The following is a 23888-nucleotide window of genomic DNA, read 5'->3' on the forward strand; positions in this document are numbered from 1 at the left end:
CGAGAACGAAGAATTATCTACAACCTGTATAAAAATCAGTCTGCAGTGATAAGAATCGAGGGCTTTGAAAAAGAAGCAGCAATCCAGAAAGGAGTGAGGCAAGGCTGCAGTTTGTCCCCTCTCCTTTTCAATGTTTACATAGAACAGGCAGTAAAGGAAATCAAAGAGAAATTTGGAAAGGGAATCACAGTCCAAGGCGAGAAAATCAAAACCTTGAGATTTGCGGATGATATTGTTATTTTATCTGAGACTGCAGAAGATCTCGAGAAGTTGCTGAATGGTATGGATGAAGTCTTAGGTAAGGAGTACAAGATGAAAATAAATGAGTCCAAAACAAAAGTAATGGAGTGCAGTCGAACGAAGGCAAGTGATGTAGGAAATATTAGATTAGGAAACGAAGTCTTAAAGGAAGTAGATGAATATTGTTACTTGGGTAGCAAAATAACCAACGATGGCAGAAGTAAGGAGGACATAAAATGCAGACTAGCACAAGCAAGGAAGAGCTTTCTTAAGAAAAGAAATTTGCTCACTTCAAACATTGATATCGGAATTAGAAAGATGTTTTTGAAGACTTTTGTGTGGAGCGTGGCATTGTATGGAAGTGAAACATGGACGATAACTAGCTCAGAAAGAAAGAGAATAGAAGCTTTTGAAATGTGGTGTTACAGAAGAATGCTGAAGGTGAGATGGATAGATCGAATCACGAATGAAGAGATACTGAATCGAATTGGTGAGAGGAGATCGATTTGGCTAAATTTGACGAGAAGAAGAGATAGAATGATAGGACACATCTTAAGACACCCAGGACTTGTTCAGTTGGTTTTTGAAGGAAGTGTAGGTGGCAAGAACGGTAGGGGTAGACCAAGGTATGAATATGACAAACAGATTAGAGCAGATGTAAGATGCAATAGTTACGTAGAAATGAAAAGGTTAGCACAGGATAGGGTGGCATGGAGGGCTGCATCAAACCAGTCTATGGACTGATGACTCAAACAACAACAACACTCATTAATAAATCACCTTGGGAGTGGCGACCCCATTGTAACAACAGCCTATATATGCTTCATTCATTCCATCCCTGACCCGGTCAATGACTGGAAAACAGGTGGTAGGTTTTCAAAACATAATGAAACCGAACAGCTGTGATAATTTTCTCCTTCATTTCTCAATAAACTACGTGATGCATGAACACGAAACTGTGTACCGAACACTTCATGGGGTGGGTGCAGAACTGCTCTGCTGCACCTCTCAACGTGTGCTGATACAATGAATTGAATGGATTACAAAAATCTGCTGTGCTCTGTTTTAGCTGGTTTGCCTGTGTCCCAGTGTGCACCTGGCCTAAAGCTCCCATCTACTGGGATAATTTTGAGTTCTTGGGAATCACAAACATAACTATAGTTGAAGTGAGCTGTCTTACGTTCAATAAAAACCCTCCATATTAAAATTTAGCCAAACTTTACAATTTGTTCACTGCTCTTCTGCTCGTGGGAGTTGTGAAAGTATCACTGAGTCAACAAGTGTGTGATATGGACAGCTGATATTATTTGTGTGAAATGAAGAAAAACAGGCATATTTTTCAGCTATTTTCACTAAGGAGGAACATATGTTTATTTGTGTGATGATGATGATGATGATGATGATTATTATTATTTTGAGTGCAGAATTGTTATTTTTCCAGATTGGAAAAGTCTACTATAAAGAGGTAAGAAACTCGCATCGTCTTTTTTTAGTAGGATTCCCTAGTGTAACTAAAAATTTCTATAGATTTGACAATCTCCATTATGGTGGTCCTAAAGATCCTGTAACGGTTAAGAAACAAAATGTATTTTGGGCTTATATCATGTCAAGAAAACAAGGTGAAACTCTACAGTTGTTGATGCGCAGATGTTTTCGAAGGTACAGTTGGCTTTGTCATGCCAATATTCATGAACAGACCAAATGCTGCACTGATCCTTACAATGTTATTAGAAGGACATAAAACCAATGAAATGAAATGTCGTATGGCTTTTAGTGCCGGGATATCCCAGGACGGGTTCGGCTCGCCAGGTGCAGGTCTTTCTATTTGACACCCGTAGGAGACCTGCGTGTCGTGATGAAGATGAAATGATGATGACAACATATACACCCAGCCCCCGTGCCACTGGAATTAACCAGTTAAGGTTAAAATCCCTGACCCGGCCGGGAATCGAACCCGAGACCCTCTGAACCGAAGGCCAATACGCTGACCGTTCAGCCAACGAGTCAGACATAAAACCATTAACATTATTATATTTCCTCACAAAAGGTTGGCGACCATGCTGGAGTAGTGGATGTCAAATCACTGCCAAAGGTTTCACATCCACAATATTCTTTTCACTAGCCTCAACGTTTCTGTTCTATGATAAGTTGTATTAGACCATTTTTGTAATTTCGGTAGGTGCAACTGAAACGGGCTGTTTTCCTGAGTTTTACGACGGTTAAGACTTCTCATGATTTCCCGGTACGACGGAGTTCCTCTGATGTCCCCACTATCAGCTGGGTCAGCTGCACCAAGGTTCTCCCTTTTCCTAAATTGTTCAAGTTACTCTCGCTTTCCCACTTTGTACTAAACCTCCACCACTACAGACAGTAGCCGATTGTGGATGGTTTTTGTTGTCTCTAGTTTTCCTGATAAATACACCACTGAGCTATTCAAGCATTACTAGTGGCTTGTAGCAGCAACAGCTGTGAACAGAATAAAAGTAAAACTGATAAAGGAAGCGTGAGAAAGTAATGGAAAATATACTGAATCCAGAAGACCATTTATCTGCCTAAACTTATATGTCCATTGTGACTCTACATACATAATTTTTAAACTTCGGCAATTTATTGAATTTCCACAACAAATTCTGTTCGCAAGACTTGAATCTGTCACATAAAGCTGGCGTATAATGCTTGACAATTTTCAGCTGGCAGTAAATCTGAAATGTACCAATGAATCATCCCCTGAATCTCAAAACAGTAAGGACCTAATCCTGGAATGTAGCTACGGTTAGCAGAGAAGAATGTAAAGGACATTGTACCATTGTTCTGCCTTATATGTTTCATGAAATCATTATCGTGTAGCATCAACCTTTGAATACCTACGTCGTTTATTTCAGGTTGTGGGAAATAAACCATCCCATTATGGCAACATGAATTAAAATGTCCATTTACCATTTCTGCAGCAAAACGTCGTGCTTGGCAGTGCATACAGATTTAATTTAATAACCTTACACTGAATAACTCAAAGTAACTTTCATAATAAAGGACTTTTTGAAATATAGAATATTCTGAGATAGATTTCTTTCTGTTTCTCACTTATTGGAACCAACATAGAGCAGCAACTAACATTCTGGTGATAATTTGATTTCACAGAACCATCTATCGGACTAACATAGAAAGATCATTGGAGACAACTTTCATAGAGCGATCTACCAGCGAATACACTTTACTGCTTCGACCTAAGTATCGTATTATTCAAATAAGTGACTACTTTATGCAAATAAAGAACTTAATGAAATAAATAATATTTTTCTAGTAATCCTGAGATGGTGACCTTTCTTTTGATGTATAATGCATAGGTGTTAGTATTGTGATTTTATCATGATATTGTGTCACACATTCAAATTATATGCATACATTTCATTTATTTCTCTAAATAGGTGATTGGGACCATAGAGAATAGTCTGCAGCTGTAAATTTTATCTTTGAAGTGGTGACAATTCTAAAAGGAAACTTTTCTCTGTGCCCATAAACAGAAGAAGAATGGATGGATATTAGCATGTAGCTTCTGTAAATGAGGGAAATACTGAATATAATGTCTAGACGAGCATTTATCACTATAATTTCTTTTTAGGTTTGTTGTGAGGACTTCCTCGAAGAGTGTTATGTTGACTCAGTGGTATTTTCTTGGGTTGTATATAAATCTTACATAAATTCTCTTTGTAGTGTACAAATTTTCTCGAAAGGACTATGAACTTTTGTTATTGTGTTCTGACTGGAAGAAATAGAGAGACTGCAGTTTCATCTCCAGTCACCCTTCAATTGAAACACTCAAAAGCATTAACTCATTTATAACATATCTGTCTGATTGCCTGGATAAGCTAGAGATTGCAGGTTCATGCCTGACCCGTTCAGGGGTTTAATACAGGCCAGGCCATAGTGGAGAAGTAGGAAAACACAGGTCTTATCCTGGTACCAGCGACATGCACTGTGGACCCGTAACCCTGGAGGAAACGTGCATGCATGATTTACGTTAGGACTTGTGTGGGCTAAATTTTTGCCGTTAAGTGGTCTTCATTTGTAGGCACATTACGAATAAGGTTTTTACTGAGAATTGTACAGTAAACACTTATTTACAATGAATTATAATTAAGCTGCACTTAACACTTATTTATGTACTTGGGCACATTTTTGTCTCACTGAGGCACCTTCCAAACAATGCTCCATCACATCACCGTACACGCAGTCTGGGCAGGACTTCACCACATGGTCCTTGCATATTAGCTTCCCACTATTGGCACAGCACTTCCTAGTCTTGCGGTCCCCTGCTCTAGGATAGTAGCAGCACCTTCCTCCTTTCCTTATGGTTACTGGTTCAGTTGATTCCTTAGATCCAATTAGATGCTTCATTTTTGCTTGAAGAGGTTTTGGCAAGGTGTTGATTCTTGCCGTATCTTTCCAGATCACTCTGTCACAATATTTTGAGCATGTGTTCTTCCTCTAGTATCTTAAGGTTCCTTATACCGGACCGTACCTTCGTTCATTTTCCAAACAATGAAGTTGTATCCCCAAGGGTCTTCATAAAGCTTTACAGAGCGTGACCTATCTTCATTTTCTAACATATCATCTTGATCATTTTCTGCACTTTGTATTGAGTTTGAATCACAATCCTCCACCCCCCTCCCCATGGCATTACAGCCCTGAAGGGCCTTGGCCTACCAAGCGACCACTGTTCAGCCCGAAGGCCTGCAGATTACGAGGAGTCGTGTGGTCTGTACGTCGAATCCTCTCAGTCATTACTTTTGGCTTTGTAGACCGGGGCCGCCATCTCACTGTCAGATAGCTCCTCAATTCTAATCACATAGGCTGAGTGGACCTCGAACCAGCCCTCACATCCAGGTAAAAATCCCTGACCTGGCTGGGAATTGAACCCGGGGCCTCCAGGTAAGAGGCAGGCACACTACCCCTATATCGTGGAGCCACATGAGTCATTATCACCGTCTTGTACACATTCTTCTTATGATGAAGACGTATCTACGCCAACAACATCATTATAATAATCAAGTTTAATTCTTACTGTGATCACAATTCGATACGGATCAAAACCATGAAGTTTATATGCTATGAACAACTTCATTATCTGATGCTTCAAAACAAGCCTCAATTTCTTGATCCATCAGTCTTCTTCCCCTGTTCATTTCTGATATCACACTATTCGACAATACACAATAAACAAGAACTACAATTACTGGCAGTAGACAGGCGCGTGCAGCGTAATAACTTTCCATACATAGCGACTATTGCATAAAACAACTATCACAGCTAAACTAATTGTTGGAGAGAAATGACTCGCAATAAAACAAGTGCTGGACGAGTGCACTTGAAAGTAGGCGAGTTCTCAAGCTCATGAAAAATAACTTCAGCGTGAATCACCTGGGTCTTTCTGCATCTTGGCAAAAATTTACCCGTGTGAGTCCTCAAGGGTTAAACATTCATATACTGTATTTAATTAAAGTTACCACAAACACTCTCTCTATTCCTTCTCTCTCAGTTATATTTAATATTAGAATTCTTACAAAAAACAATTTTTATTTGTCAGAAGTCCAGTTCTCCGAGCAATTGTGATGGGGGTAGAACATTGTGGAACTGCCGGAGTGAGAGAAATTTGTTTATTTTTATTATCACTTTTGCTACCTCAGCTAAGAATTTGTGTTTCTTTATATGAAGTGTATTTTTTTATATTCGTGTGTTTGAAGAGTTACATCGTGTACAGAACTGTTGTGGACATATGAAGACATTATTATATATATATATTAAGACTACTTGTCAACGTTTACAGTATTTTCTTGTCTGTATATACAAACATGTAAATAAAAATGTTCCCTAGATTTGTGTGTGTTATTGAACCTTGACATTGTGGTAAGTGTGTGGGGATTGAGGAAATCAATTGAAATATTAGGAAAGATCTTTAACTCTTTAAAACTGACTAAGTTACTTACAAGGGCACTTAAGGGGAGACTTGGTCGATTTCAACCAAATTTTGAAATCATGTTATTACGTAAATATGTAGCAATGCCCAAGTTTTGAAGTCAAGAGCTTTTTTGGTTCTTGAAATTTTGGTCGATTTCAACCAAATTTTGAAATCATGTTATTACGTAAATATGTAGCAATGCCCAAGTTTTGAAGTCAAGAACTTCTTTGGTTCTTGAAATTTTTAATATGATTTTTAATGTAAATTTTGTCAAATAAATAAATTAGTAAATTAGTAAAATTTCAAGAGTAAATTTTCAATTAGTAAGAGTAAATATATAATGAGGGAATGGTACAAGATTAACCCAAAGAACATCCGAATTGGAAGACTCAAAGATAACATAAATTTAAATTGCCTAGGATTTGTTGATGACCTTGTTCTCTTGTCTAACAATATTCAGGAAACCAGACAATAAGTTATATCACTACAGGAAATAGCACAGAAAATTGGTCATGGAATATCTTTTGAAAAGACAGTAATCATGTTAAATGAGCCGATGACCTCAGATTTTAGGCCCCTTTAAACAACAAGCATCATCATCATCATCAATCATGTTAACTGACCCACCACTCATAAAAAAAAATTGCCACAGGAAACCAAGAAATCAAAATTGTAGATAAATTTAAATATCAGGGAGAAATTATAACATAACCTCAACGAAAAGCTAAGATGGCATAACAGAATAAATAAATTGACCAGAGCACAATATGTCACCAAGAATACCTACAACAAAAAAGGGCCTGTCAATAGCAACACAATTAAAACACTACAAAACAGTCACTCAACCAGAAATAACATACACAAGTGAAACCATCTTCAAAACAACTAAGACTGCACAAACAGACAAAATACTCAAGATAGTCTACAAGGAAATAGAACACCGGGCGAGTTGGTCGTGCGGTTAGAGGCGCGTGGCTGTGGGCTTGCATCTGGAAGATAGTGGGTTCGAATCCCACTGTCGGCAACACTGAAGATGGTTTTCTGTGGTTTCCCATTTTCACACCAGGCAAATGCTGGGGCTGTACCTTAATTGAGGTCAGGGCCGCTACTTGCAACTCCTAGGCCTTTCCTATCCCATCGTCGCCATAAGACCTGTCTGTGTCGGTGCGACGTAAAGCAACTAGCAAACAAAAAAAGGAAATAGAACAAGTAGTGAGCACAATCAGGAAGAATCGCATGTCATTTTTTGGACATCTAATCAGGACACCAGAGAACATGATCATCAGGAAAATAATAGAAAAATTATGGAATAGTAAGTGCAACATTAAGTGGATTACAGAACTCAAGGAAGATACGGATGAGCTACAAATTACAGTGGAAGACCTAAGAAACAAAATCAAGAAACTCACAAACAGACCATTCTGCAAACCAGAATCAACAAACAGACAATAGGAAGGGTGATTTCTGATGAAGAAAGAAAGATAAGATCCGAGAGAATGAACAAGTACTGGGCTGACAGGAAACTGAAAAATTCTTTGTATGAAGTTGGCTAGAGTGGTCCAATGAAGACCATACAATGTAAATAAATAAATAAATAAATAAATAAATAAATAAATAAATAAATAAATAAGTAAGAATAAATTAGTAAGAGGATTCAAGCTGGAAGCTGTTTCTATCATAGTTTAAGAAACATGTTATGGGACAAAGATGTGCCAACGGAAGCACAGGAAACTATGTACTGCACCAGCCCCTTTCCTACCGATGATGCGAGACGTAAAATGATACGCATGTAGGGGAAAAATGAGGCGTGGACCACGACTAGGAAAGGCCAGGAGAACACAGCCTTGAGCTGGAAACGTCCCTCATTATTGATGAATAAGGATGTTAATCAAATACTACAGCAATAAAATCCGAATAAAACTTAAATGGGGGTTTACTGGTAAAATAAATTTGAAACAGATAAGCAAAATAGTGATGTCAATAACTTAAAAAGGGAAAAGGATTGTAACATAAGCATACCTCGTTCAATGGATGTCAAAACATTATAACGTGAGCGTGGCGTTATTACACTACAAGATACAGATAACTATTATCAGAAGCTTGCCACCTCAAATATAACCTTGTTACATCATGTGCAGGTATTAATACAGCTCACATGGCCCAGTTAGGTCATTCTTTTTACAAGATTGACTTCTTTCAAGCATATATATTCTTTTCGCTCATTATCCACACAACAACAATAGCAATATCTCTACGAAGAAACCTCTCCGCATCATGGAGAAGAAAAAGGCAGGTAAAACAAAAATGAAAGACAATATCACGCCAGAGAGAGAAATGTCTCTGTACCAAAGAAGTGTATTGAAATCAAAGGAGAAAACACAGGCACGCGCATCGCCCACAAGAATGAAAGTAAATAAACATGGCTGCCTCACGGGCAAGCAAGCGCCCGAGACAGAGACCAAGACAAAATAAGTAATACTGTAACGAGAACAAAAATAAGGTACATAAACTAAATTAAAAACGAAAATAGAATTGACCGGTACATCATCTTTCCGCTCCCCTCACGCACGCACACACTCCCGAACTCACATACACATGCCAGTACGGCAGGCAATACGAGCGGTCGCTCCAATTAATAAAGTCGAACACCAATCCATGTAGGGTGACTCAATTGGTCACGAACTGCAGGTCTCACACCAGACAGCAGTATGCACGACGCAAACAATATAACAACGAGATCGGAAGAATCCCGTACTCAAAACCACCATGTCACGTGCCCCATACGACAAGAATGGAGCTTCCAGTCGACACGGGGAGCACAGATATATTTGAGGGCGAAATACCATATGATGCAGTGCACATAAATGGAATCAATTAAAGACTCAGTTATCATCATGGCATAGTCACAAACATACTAACAAACACACGTCCCATTCATGCTGTTTGGGGCGGAAGACGCATATCGATCAGCCATAATCAAGAGGGCCAATAGTAATACTAAAAAACTGCAGAACCAGAGTTAAACAAGAATTAACGTACCTGCGATATGAATAATCGAAACAATAAGATGCATGTTAATATGAACAAGGTTTGAATATATTAAACGCTCATTTATAAGATAGGAATGCAGCTCTGTTCTGTGTGGGCTCCATTGTTAATTCATCTCCCTTAAACAAAGCAAAGATACCCTTTAGAGAGATAATACTTCTTGTCTCGAAAAAAGGAACAATCTTCCGTGTTTATATCACACAGTGCTGCCCTCTTCAGTACATTGTCAGAAATACATAAGTTATTCGAATTGAGGCCATAGGAAGCCATTTACATATTTAAAAAACGTCACGTTTATGAACATGCCATTAGGCATGGCTCAGTACAAGATGCATAACGTACTCATAACAACTTATGGAGCAGAAACTTGGACAATGACAAGGAAGGATGAGAATCGAATACAGGCAGCCAAAATGAAGTTCTTGAGGAGTAAAATACAAAATAGTAGAAGAGACAAAATAAGGAATGAGAAAATCCAGGAAGAAATTGGAGTGGAAAAAATTAATGATAGAATAGAGAAGAGCCGACTAAGATGGTATGGGCACATAAAACGAATGAGTGATGAAAGAATGCTAAAACAGGTGATGGAAATGCAAATGCAAGGAAGGAGATGCCACGGACGACCACGATTGAGAGGGAAGGACACAATCCAACGCAGTATTAGAGAAATAAACCTGGACAGGGACACAGTGTTGGAGGAGGAGTGGTGGAAAGACCGAAGAAAGTGGAGAGGAACATATTTGCCCTTACCCGACTACAGCTAGATAATGGGAGATGATGATGATCAAATAAATAAACAAAACAACTTATTGGTAGACATTTATATAAACACATCACAATTGCTGTAAAAGAAAAAGAAAAAGCAAACTTTCATGAATTCCACTCTCAATAAAATGTTTGTTTATATAACTAGTGCTGATTTTCATTCTCGGTAAGAATCGCCACATGTCTATGAAATGCAAGGTGCGAATGTTGGAACAGAAAATTTTGAAGATGGTCCTATTTGATGGCGATAGAATAAAAAACTATCTTTAGTAGCTGTCAATGTGCCGCGCCCCCACAATCAGTCCATATTACATATATAATTTTTTAGATGCACTTTAAATTCAAATACATTCAAACCCTTTTGGGATCCAAGAGTAAGCGTTCCAAAGATCTGAAATAACCATTTAAATTTTTTTGGAAAGATTGTAGGATGGTGTCTTGCCTTTAAAAAGAACCCCCATGATGCTGTAGCCCTGAAGGGTCTTGGCTTACCACGGGAGAAGAGGTCAGCGAGATTAATCCTCTCGGCTATTATTCTTGGCTTTCTAGACCGGAAAGTAATTGTATGATATCAAAGTAGGGAATTCATGCTTTATTATATAATTGTAATATACAGCCAGGTATGACAGTAGTAACCTCTCCATCATAGAACGGTTGATCAGAACTCTACCTACAAAAAAAAGATGCTCTTCATGTTATGTTAACAATGTTGCAATTGGATTGGCACAGAAAATTGTTCTTTTCTACAAAATTAGGTTACCTTACTCCAGGGTACGTGATTTAAATTTGTGAACTCGCCGTATTTGCTACGCCAGAAAGCCAACCGCTGCCTGTTGCTGTGCATCAGAGGAGGGATGGGAAGTGCGAGGCAGAGGTAACGCTCGGTGCGAATGCACAAGTTTCTCGTTCGTTTCGCATAGTCGCTTCCCAGCCCCAGAAGGCTGTGTTACAGTTTGTTCTGCACTACTATGCGAACGCCGTAGAAAGAGAAGACAAACTTGTACCAGAATACAGGCAGCTTTCCAGGTCTTTCGCGTCACACCACACGTCCTGAACGGAGTCCAAAGGTCACTACTATACCGTTGTGAACTCTGCATCGGAGACACTGACTCGCTGTCCCATCAGAAGCGCCACTATGCACTGCCCTTCACCTATTAGCTGAACTGTGCAGCGGGCGCACGGGACGCGGGACTGTAACTGCGCAGTGTAGAGAGAACTTCGAGAGGCAACATTACATGCTCCGCGCCAGTGGGAATGTGCTGTGTGGTGTGTGCCTGTGTTTAGTTATGACCATGCTCCAGCATAAAGCTGCAGGGAACGTGAACGAACAGTCGGAACACTGAAATTCGCGCCCAATAATCACTTTTAAAGGCTGCTTTTAGGTTAAGATTTTTCCGGTCAATATAAAATACACATAACACGGTTACAATGGCAGTGCAGGTGTTTAAAAGTAACCAATTCAAGAATATTTTCACCAGTTGAATGTATTGGCCTGTATTGTGAGTAATTAGTGAGTAATTAATATCTCGAAAATTTCTCTCAACACTTTGTCGAGGATTGATGTTAAAAATTAATTTGGACTTTAAGGAAACTTTTAAGCCCAAGAAAAATATAGGTCATCGCTTTGGAATTAAAAATATAACTGGATGAATACATTGTTGTACTTTCATGCTGTTATGCTCTCTACACTTCGAATTCCTTCCCTCTCAACTTCCATTTACTTTCTTCAATATCTCGAAAATTTCCCTCAACACTTTCTCGGGGATTGACGTTAAAAATTAATTTGGACTTTAAGGAAACTTTTAAGCCCAAGAAAAATATAGGTCATCGCCTCGGAATTAAAAATATAACTGGATGATTACATTGTTATACTTTCGTGCTGTTATGCTCTCTGCACTTAGAATTCCTTCCCTCTCAACCTCCATTTACTTTCTTCAATATCTTGAAACTTCCCTCAACACTTTCTCGGGGATTGATGTTAAAAATTAATTTGGACTTTAAGGAAACTTTTAAGCCCAAGAAAAATATAGGTCGTCGCTTTGGAATTAAAAATATAACTGGATGAAAATATTGATGTACTTTCGTGCTGTTATGCTCTCTGCACTTCGAATTCCTTTCCTCTCAACTTCCATTTACTTTCTTCAATATCTCGAAAATTTCCCTCAACACTTTCTCAGGGATTGATGTTAAAAATTAATTTGGACTTTAAGGAAACTTTTAAGCCCAAGAAAAATATAGGTCATCGCTTTGGAATTAAAGATATAACTGGATGAAAATTTTTTGACACTCCAGCACAGGGGGGCACACAGCCAGTATCGACAGGCGGACACAGCCAAGGCCAACTAATCTATCTAGTGCGGCTTTGACATAGCACGTTCGGTTCAGGCACATTCCAGCTGAAGCGGAGCATGTCCTGTTGCCTCTCAAAGTTCTCTCTTGGACGCAGTTACAGTCCTTGTCCCGTGTCCCGTGTCCTGGCACTCTGTACCGAAACACTCCGCCTCAAGCTCCTAATGTTGCGGAACAAGTGAATGTTCTGGTCTGCTCAACCCTACACAGAACTCATCGACGACTGTCAGTTGTGTAAAACAGTCTGGAATGTAGCCCCTCAAGTAATGGCTTGGTGAAGATGGCCATCCTCATCTATGAAGAACATAAGCAAATTTTCCTTGGTTCATTATTATACGGTTCAAGATATTCCACTGCCATTGAGGAAGGTGAAATCTAGTTGGCTTTGTGACAGTATGTTGATTAGGTAAGAATGAGGCATACAAGTGTAGCTCTAGTGTGCAATGATGGTCATCCTGACTGAAGTCGTCGTTATGTCCCTGACACTGTAAGTTAAGTGTGCCCGGGCTGAATAGCTTGGGCGATAGAGAGCTGGCCTTCCGACCCCAACTTGGCAGGTTCGATCCTGGCTGAGTCTGGTGGTATTTGAAGGTGCTCAAATACGTCAATCTCGAGTCGGTAGATTTACTGGTATGTAAAAAAACTGCAGGATAAAATTCTGGCACCTTGGTGTCTCCCAAAACTGTAAAAAATAGTTAGTGGAATGTAAACACTCATCATTATTTCTTCGCTCCAGCAAGCCGGGTGCGGTTGTGTTTGTCTAGTTTGTCCTGTCCATCCACAAACGTTCTTTATACCTGCAACGCCAGTTTACATCTCTAATTTCAAGGTCCTTGAAAATCTGCTTCTCCCAAACATCACAAGGTTTTCTTCTTGGTCTCTTCCCAGGAACACTATGGTCAAAGTATGCTCAAGTAGTCCTGTGGGGATCCATTCTTTTCATTTGACCATACCTGCAACAGTTTGCTTTATGTCGCACCAATACAGATAGTTTTTATGGTGACGATGTGATAGGAAAGGCCTAGGAGTGAGAAAGAAACGGCCATGGCCTTATTTAAGGTACAACCCCAGCATTTGCCTGGTGTGAAAATGGGAAAGCAAGTGATTATACCATTGCAATTTCTTCATTTCTTGGGTCTCCAATCCAAGCTGCTGTCAGACATCCATATACTTTTTTGTAACAAGAATCGAGGAACTTCATTTCTGTTGCCTGAAATGACTCTTTGTTGATAGCTTCATGCCTAAGATCTAGTCTAGCTTGTACTTCCGCTTCTGTATCACCCCATACAACTCGTCATGGGCCGATACTCATAGAGATCTTCACTTGGAATTACCTTGACATCATTCACGTTCTTCAACATATTTTGATCCATTAGAATATAATCTATAAGGGGCAGTCAAATCAAAACCGAACACCTGCCATAACACACATTCCACGTGAAAGGTGGCAACACTGTTGTTAAGTATCGATACTGCCATCACTGTGGTAGGAGAACTGCATAGTGACAACTCACAGGTGCACGCAGTTGTGGGTTACGTCTTTGTTGGTGCACGGACTGGTCTAGTGTGTTCGTCCAGCTGTAGAAATGGAGGCAATCAAAGAAGAGCAGAGAATTGTGGTTCGTTTTCTGGTGCCTGAGTGTGCTGAAGTACACGAAACTCATCATCGCATGTCTGCTGTGTGTGGCGAGCACTGCATGTCCATGACGAGTGGCATAGGTGATCCCGAGAAGGGCGCACCTCACTGGAAGATGATACGTGCTCAGGACAGGCTGGCCCATGCTTAAATGGCATGTTCACGAATGTGACGTTTCTCATATGCATATGGCTTCTTATGGCCTCTATTCCAGTGACTTATGTATTTCTGGTAATGTACTAGAGAGGGCAGCACCCTCAGTTGTAAACCCAGAACATCGTTCATTTTACGAGAGGAGTTCTATTATCTCTTTGAAGCGACTCTTTGCCTTGTTTATGTGAGAGGTAATAACAATGGAGGCCGTGCTGATCGAAGTAGCCTTTCTATGTTTTAAATGGGTTTTCCATATATTCAAACTTAGCCCATACATGCATGTTACCTTTTATTTTGACCTTTGATATTACAGGTATGTTGATCTTTGTTTTCGTTTTTGGTATTGTGATGATTCATAACTTTCCATTCATAGCAGATTGACACGCATCTTTTCTGCTCTGCTGCATGGAAGTGCCGTGTGTGTGTGTGGTTGTTATTGTGATCATAAAATGTTGGTAACTGGGTTTCAGATTTATTCTATTTGTGTGCACTGCGTTCTATGGTACTTTACCTTTAGATGTGTTTATGCCGTCCGTCTCAACTTAAAATTACATTCTTGTCATATGAAGCATGTGACCTGATGGATTTGAGCACGGGTGACTTTCAATCCCATTGTAAAATTGTTTGCGTGGTGCACGCTGCTGCTTGGTATATGTGGCCATGTGAGTCATACTATATAAATTTATTTTGACATTAGTAACTGGAACGGCAGTTCATATTGCTTCCCGATACCTTCATATGTGTGAATGCTTGGATGTGTGTTGCTGAGCGAGGGGAGAGGAAAGATGCTTTGTCGATCAGCCCCATTGGCATTTTTAGTTTGGTGTCTATACCTTATGTTTGTTCTCGGTACAGTTTTATTTATTCTTGTCATGTCTCTGCCTTGGGCGTTTGCTAGCCTGGGAGGCCGCCATGTTTTCTTTCATATATTTAGGCTATGCGCATGCCTGTGATACTCTCAGATTTTATTATTGTTCGCTTGGTGCAGAGATGTTTCTCTGTGTCCCATCCCGATTTCCGCTTTGATTTTTACCTGCTCGTTTTTATCCTCTGTGACGCGTGGGTCTTTGACTGCTATGGGTATTGTTGAGTGGATAATGGAGTGAGAAGAGTCGTGTTATGAATGAGACGTATCTCGTAAAAAGGATGACCTAAATTGGGCCGTGATAATGAAAATAAAATTGGCATATGATGTAATGGAGGTATTTCTGAGACGGTGAGCTTGTAATTATATCTGTTTGTGTCTTGAAATAATAGTAATGCTGCGCTCACGCGTCGATGTGATGACATTCATTCGGAAGGTACGTTTATGTAAATATCCACTTGGTATTTTTTTCTTAATTATTGGCTTCCTTTTTCCTGTTTAACGTTTTTTCTTTAATTTTATCGTATCAATAAACCCTCATTTAATTTATTCTGCATTTCATTTATTGTAGTATTTGGTTCATATCCTTGTTCAGCAACAATGAGGGTCATTTCCAGCTCAAGACTGTGTTCTCTTGGCTTTTCCTAGTTGCTGTTCATGCCTCGTTTTTCCCTGTGTGTGTGTTAGGTTTGGTGTTATTTAATACATTATCTGTGAGGGAGTTAGGGTTCGGCTCATGGCCCATAGAACCATTAATCCTGATGTGATAGGGCGGATTGATGGCCTTATCCAGGAAAACCAACAAATCGCAGAGGAAGAAAGACATTTCTGGATGTCGGTTTCATTCGGACAAGGAAGTGCAAGAGTGGATGTGGTTGTAGATCCGTCAGCGACCTACCTCTTTACAAAACCAGAATTGATTGTCTCGTCTCACAGTGGATAAATGTATTAACGCTTTTCGTAATTATTTTTTAATAAAACCACATGGTCACGTTGTAGCGGATGTTCGGTGTTCATCTGACTGCCCCTTTTTCATCATCCGTGCTAAATCTTGTGGTTTTGTGGGAGTCCCTTTTCTTGAAGCAAGTGTTACTTGATATCAGGTTGTTTCTAATGCATAGATCGAGCATATATTCTCCCTCATCATTTATATTTAACATTCCATGAGGACTCAGTGTGGATTCATATCCTGTTCATTGTGAGCCAACTTGTGATTTGAAATCACCTATTACAGTTAGATTTTCGTATTCGGTGTGTTCTTTTAAGTTATTAAGGAAGTTGGCCTTTTCCTCTTTTGAGCATCCTACCTGTGGGGCATACATGTGGATCACATTCTATTTCCTTTCGCTAACAAACTCGACTCGACTAGAAGCATCTATATCCAGGGGCGTAGCCAGGGGAGGTGGGATGTACTGGAGGTTACAACTTTCCTATGGAATTTCTACAAAACAAAATAAACAGGAACTGACAATAAACAAGTGAAAATTGACTCAATGAATTGGCTCTTTCGAACATTCACAGAAAAAAATAATTGTAAAACCAGCACATCTTTTGTATTTTTTAAGAAACCTCAAAAGTAGAATTTTAGATTGTAATCTGAACTTATAAATCAGTCACTATTGATCAGCATTTAGGCATTGCAGGTTGGATTCACTGATTGTTTCAAGACCATAATCATTGTTCATTGTTGTCTTTTTGAATTCTAGTCAGTGGATGGATTTTGGAATTATTTTAACTTTCAATATTGTGAGTTGGATCTGCTGATTATTTTAAATTCATATTCATTCATTCATTCTTCATCAAGTTTTGAATTTTGGTCAGTGGATGAATTTTGGAAGTTTAATTGTCGTTACATTTTGTCTCATCTCATACCATTAGGGGCCGATGATCTCACCTTGCAGACATAGGCCGAGGGTCTTTCATTTGGTTCCTCCCCATCTCAATGTGGCAAGTGAGGGCCAAGCATTCAGCTTCAGGACATACTCCTGTAGTGCAGTGGCGGTATTCGTCCTACCATGAGAACGATCTGAAATGATAAGTATCAGTCAATCAATCAATCAATCAATCAATCAATCAATCAATCAATCAATCAATCAATCAATCAATCAATCAATCAATCAATCAATACTGATCTGCATTTAGGGCAGTCACCCAGTGGCAGATTCCCTACCTGTTGCTTTCCTAGCCTTTTCCTAAATGATTTCAAAGAAATTGGAAATTTATTGAACGTCTCCCTTGGTAAGTTATTCCAATCCCTAACTCCCCTTCCTATAAATGAAGATTTTCCCCAGTTTGTCCTCTTGAATTCCAACTTTATCTTCATATTGTGATCTTTCCTACTTTTATAAACGCCACTCAAACTTATTCGTCTACTAATGTCATTCCACGCCATCTCTCCGCTGACAGCTCGGAACATACCACTTATTACATATAATTTTAAAAAATATTTGTTTAATGTCAACCTAGTCAACTGTCGTCAATACGGACCAAATATGAGGTTAATGACTTGTAACATACCACTTAGTCGAGCAACTGTTCTTCTTTCTCTCAATTCTTCCCAACCCAAACTTTGCAACATTTTTGTAACGCTACTCTTTTGTCGGAAATCACCCAGAAGAAATCGAGCTGCTTTTCTTTGGATTTTTTCTAGTTCTTGAATCAGGTACTCCTGGTGAGGGTCCCATACACTGGAACCATACTCTAGTTGGGGTCGTACCAGAGACTTATATGCCCTCTCCTTTACATCCTTACTACAACCCCTAAACACCCTCATAACCATGTGCAGAGATCTGTACCCTTTATTTACAATCCCATTTATGTGATTACCCCAATGAAGATCTTTCCTTATATTAACACCTAGATACTTACAATGATCCCCAAAAGGAACTTTCACCCCATCAACGCAGTAATTAAAACTGAGAGGACTTTTCCTATTTGTGAAACTCACAACCTGACTTTTAACCCCGTTTATCAACATACCATTGCTTGCTGCCCATCTCACAACATTTTCTAGGTCATGTTGCAGTTGTTCACAATCTTGTAACTTATTTATCACTCTATAGAGAATAACATCATCCGCAAAAAGCTTTACCTCCGATTCCACTCCTTTACTCATATCATTCATATATATAAGACAACAAAAAGGTCCGATAATACTGCCTTGAGGAATTCCCCTCTTAATTATTACAGGTTCAGACAAAGCTTCACCTACTCTAATTCTCTGATATCTACTTTCTAGAAATATAGCAACCCATTCAGTCACTCTTTTGTCTAGTACAATTGCACTCATTTTTGCCAGTAGTCTCCCATGATCCACCCTATCAAATGCTTTAGACAGGTCAATCGCGATACAGTCCATTTGACCTTCAGAATCCAAGATATCTGCTATATTGTACCGGTTACGACCTGTACATAAGTATTTTTTAGCATAAGTTACGTTTATTTACCACGCGTAATGTTCCGAGAGCGCCTGGTTTGTTTACCAGCAGCGAGGACCAGCTAGCGAGTGTATGACGACTGTGAGCTGTGACGTAGCCACAGGGGCTAGCTAGACCGCCCGCTCGTCTCAACACGTGTTACCAGCCTTGACTGGTATTTTTTGGATTCCACGTCTCTTGTTCTAGAGAGTTCGATGGAGAAAATTTTGAAATTTCTATAATAATGATGCTAGCGAGTCGAGCGATATGTCATCTTGTTTGGGATCACCTAAACGTCCCAATGCTCGAGTTTCAAGCAAATCCATCGAGGGATTCGGGAGATATTCAATCAAATCGTATTATGACGTAGACGTCCCGAATCGAATAAAAGGAGGACCTACTGTAGCCTATTCACACAGTCTCAGCTGAGTAGTCAGCGGGGACACTCTTGCTGTTACTATCATCGTGGAACTCTGTCATTCTACAAGTGTGGGAAGACGATTCTTCCAAGTACTATAAAGTGGCCTCATAAGACTACGAGTGTTGTAGAAAATTTTCTAAGTCTTCGTAATTGAACTTAGAATATTTACAAGTGTTAATTGAATGGACTTGTATTATTTACGTGCCTTCGAGACTGAAACTTTTCTATTAACTTGTATTATTTACGTGTCTTCGAAGCTGGAATTTTTCTAAGTGTTCGTGAAATGGACTTGTATTATTTACATGGGTTCGAGACCCGGATTCTTCTAAGTGTTCACTATATGGACTTGTATTATTTTCATGTGTTCGAGACCAGAACTTTTCTACGTGATCATTGAATGGACTTGCATTATTTAAGACTATTCAGAGATTGGAATTTTTCTAAGTGTTCGTGAAATGGACTTGTATTATTTACGTGGAATATTTGCGAGTGTTGAGGAACTCATCCTTCTAATAGACAGTGATTGATTAACATTGCTAGTGATGAACTTTTACTTTCCAACGGCTTTAAACGAAGTTAGGATTTAACTTACATTTACTCAAAGACTTGTACATTTGCCAGTGTTGGTTTAAATGACTTATAAATTTCGTCAGTGAATTTACTTATGTGGAAGGACTTGTGTTTCCGTCAGTGGTCACTCAAAGACTTTATGAATTTCACCAGTGATTAACTTTAAATATATTCAAACTTCCAAGTGAATGGACTTGTGTTTTCATTCGAGTTTAGGCAAAGACTTGCACCTTCGCCAGTAATGAACTTTGAGTTTAACTATAATTTCACAAGAAGGGACTTGTATTTTTCGTTGCCAAAAGTTATTCAGGGACGAGGATTTTCCTAGTGATGAACTCTAAAATTATTAATACTACTCATATCGTTTTAGGAGTGTTGGAAGTCTTGATGTACAATTATCAAGAACTCTGCTTGTAAGTTGATCATCCAAGGTTTTCATGGACTCAGTGCTACTAGTGACCTTGGGAACATCAATCCTCTCAGTCTCATTGGGCTGAGAGTCGGGCTCTTTTACTGGTACAATATCTTGCTGGAATCCTACAAGTTGAGCTTCAGTGGAATAACCTTTCCTAAAACCGAATTGCCTTCTATCGAACCAGTTATTAATTTCACAAACATGTCTAATATAATCAGAAAGAATGCCTTCCAAAAGCTTACATACAATGCATGTCAAACTTACTGGCCTGTAATTTTCAGCTTTATGCCTATCACCCTTTCCTTTTTACACAGGGGCTACAATAGCAACTCTCCATTCATCTGGTATAGCTCCTCCGACCAAGCAATAATCAAATAAGTACTTCAGATATGGTACTATATCCCAACCCATTGTCTTTAGTATATCCCCAGAAATCTGATCAATTCCAGCCGCTTTCCTAGTTTTCAAATTTTGTATCTTATTGTAAATGTCATTGTTATCACATGCAAATTTTATTACTTCTTTAGCCTTAGTCTCCTCCTCTATCTCGACATTTTCCTTGTAACCAACAATCCTTACATACTGCTGACTGAATACTTCTGCCTTTTGAAGATCCTCACATACACACTCCCCTTGTTCATTGATTATTCCTGGAATGTCCTTCTTGGAACCTGTTTCTGCCTTAAAATACCTATACATACCCTTCCATTTTTCACTAAAATTTGTATGACTGCCAATTATGCTTGCCATCATGTTATCCTTAGCTACCTTCTTTGCTAGATTCAATTTTCTAGTAAGTTCCTTCAATTTCTCCTTACTTCCACAGCCATTTCTAACTCTATTTCTTTCCAGTCTGCCCCTCCTTCTTAGTCTCTTTATTTCTCTATTATAATAAGGTGGGTCTTTACCATTCCTTACCATCCTTAAAGGTACAAATCTGTTTTCGCATTCCTCAACAATTTCTTTAAACCCATCCCAGAGTCTGTTTACATTTTTATTTACCAATTTCCACCAATCATAGTTACTTTTTAGAAACTGCCTCATGCCTGCTTTATCAGCCATATGGTACTGCCTAATAGTCCTACTTTTAAGACCTTCCTTTCTATCACATTTATTCTTTATTCTTAACTACCACAAAAACAGCTTCGTGATCACTAATACCATCTATTACTTCAGTTTCCCTATAGAGCTCATCTGGTTTTATCAGCACCACATCCAGGATATTTTTCCCTCTGGTTGGTTCCATCCCTTTCTGAATCAGCTGTCCTTCCTGTATTAACTTATTTGCCATTTGTTGGTCATGCTTCCTGTCGTTCGCATTTCCTTCCCAATTGACATCTGGCAAATTCAGATCTCCTGCTACAATCACATTTCTTTCCATGTCATTTCCCACATAGCTGACTATCCTATCAAATAATTCCGAATCCTCGTCAGTGCTACCCTTTCCCGATCTGTACACTCCAAATATATCAAGTTGCCTATTATCTTTAGAAATGAGCCTTACACCTAGAATTTCATGTGTCTCATCTTTAACTTTTTCGTAGCTTACAAATTCTTCTTTCACCAGAATGAACACTCCCCCACCCACCATTCCTATCCTATCTCTACGATACACACTCCAGTGCCGTGAGAAAATTTCTGCATCCATTATATCATTTCTCAGCCATGATTCAACTCCTATTACAATATCTGGTAAATATATATTTATTAAATTACTTAATTCTATTCCTTTCTTTACAATACTTCTACAGTTCAACACTAACAATTTTATGTCATCCTTACTTGATTTCCAGTTCCCTGTTCCCTTATCACCGCTCCCTAGGCCATCCCGTTTCCCTGAATGTACCTCCCTATTACCCTTCCAAACAAATTTCCTAACTTATACGTACCACTGCGGTTTAAATGAAGGCCATCCGAGCGCAGATCTCTATCTCCTACCCACCCATTAGGATGTAGAAATTTCACTCCCAGTTTCCCACATACCCACTCCATAGTCTCATTTAAATCCCCAATCACCCTCTAGTCAGTATCCCTCTTACACAGTATTCCACTAATAACAATCTCCGCTTTCTTAAACTTCACCCGTGCTCTATTTACCAGATCCCACACATCTCCAACTATGTTGGTACTTATATCAGCTTGTCTTACGTTGTTGGTACCAACGTGAAACACTACCATCTTCTCCTTCCCCTCCTCCCTCTCTTCTACCTTCCTCAACATCTGCCTCAACATAATTCCTGGATAACATTCTACCACTGAAGCCGGTTTATGTGTACAGCTTCATCCATAGAGTTCATTCCTAAATTAGCTTTTCTCTCTTCATTCCGGGTACCCTCCTGCCATTGTTCCCACCTGTTTGTACCAGCAATAGTTCTCACCACTTTCATGTCTGTTACTTCTAACTCATGAATAAGATATCCTGAGTCAACCCAGCTTTCGCTTCCGTAAAATAAAGTTGGTCTGAAAACAGACCAATATAAAGATAGTTTCGTCTGGGAGCTGACTTCCTTCTTACAGAATATTGTTGATCGCAACTGCGAACTCACTGCATTAGCTTTATTACACCTTGATTCAATCTCACTATATTACCATCCTGGGAGTATACACAACCTAAATACTTGAAATTATCGACCTGTTCTAGCTTTGTATCACCAATCTGACATTCAATTCTGTGGAATTTCTTACCTACTGACATCAATTGAGTCTTCGAAAGGCTAATTTTCATACCATACTCATTGCACCTACTGTATTTTCAAGTTCCAAGATATTAGACTGCAGGCTTTCGGCACAATTCTGCTATTAAGACCAAGTCATCACCATTGGCCAGACTGCTTACTACATTTCCACCAAACTGAATCCCTCCCTGCCATTTTATACCTTTCAGCAGATAAACCATGTAAATTACGAACAGCAAAGGTGTCTAACCCCTGTAAGTACCCTGAACCAAGAACTCATTCTACCATCAATTCTCACTGAAGCCCAGTTGTCAAAATAAATCCTTTGATTGATCTTAATAATCTACCTTTAATTCCATAGTCCCCTAGTATGATGAACATCTTTTCCCTCGGTACCCTGTCATATGCTTTCTTTAGATCTACGAAACATAAACACAACTGCCTATTCCTCTCCTAGCAATTTTCAATTACCGTACCTGGCACATACTGAAAATCTGATCCTGACAGCCTCTCTGTGGTCTGAAACCACACAGGTTTTTCATCCAACTTCCTCTCAACTACTGATCGCACCCTCCCTTCCAAGATGCTAGTGTATACTTTGCCTGGTATACTAATCAATGAGATACCTCGATAGTTGTTGCAATCCTTCCTGTTCCCTTGCTTATAGATAGGTGCAATTACTGCTTTCGTCCAATCTGAGGTACCTTACCAACACTCCATGCTAATCTTACCACTCTATGAAGCCAATTCATCCATGCCTTCCCACTATACTTCATCATTCCAGGTTTAATTTAATCTATTCCTGCTGCTTTATGACAATGGTGTTTATTTACCATCCTCATTTTCCTCCTCCCCATGAGCTTGGCTGTTCACAACACCACCAGGAAGATTTCCTTTTACGTAGAGAAGATGTTCAAAATATTCCCTCCACCTCTCCAGTGATTCCCTCGAATCTATTATGAGTTCACCTGAAGTACTCAAAACACTGTTCATTTCCTTTTTCCCTCCCTTCCTAAGATTCTTTATTACTGTCCAGAAAGGTTTCCCTGCTGCTTGACCTAGCCTTTCCAGGTTATTACCAAAATCTTCCCACGACTTCTTTTTGGATTCAACAACTATTTGTTTCGCTCTGTTTCTTTCATCTACGTACAAATCCCTGTCTGCCTTGGCCCTTGTTTGGAGCCATTTCTGATAAACCTTCTTTTTACGTTTACAAGCTGCTCTCAATTCATCATTCCACCATGATGTTTGCCTTTACCCATCTTTACACACAGTTGTTCCTAGGCATTCCCTTGCTGTTTCTACTACAGCATACCTGTATGCCACCCATTCTCTTTATATATCCTGAACCTGCTTACTGTCCACTGTTCGAAACTGCT

Source organism: Anabrus simplex, chromosome 10 (genome assembly GCF_040414725.1).
Source record: "Anabrus simplex isolate iqAnaSimp1 chromosome 10, ASM4041472v1, whole genome shotgun sequence".
Taxonomy (NCBI): domain Eukaryota; kingdom Metazoa; phylum Arthropoda; class Insecta; order Orthoptera; family Tettigoniidae; genus Anabrus; species Anabrus simplex.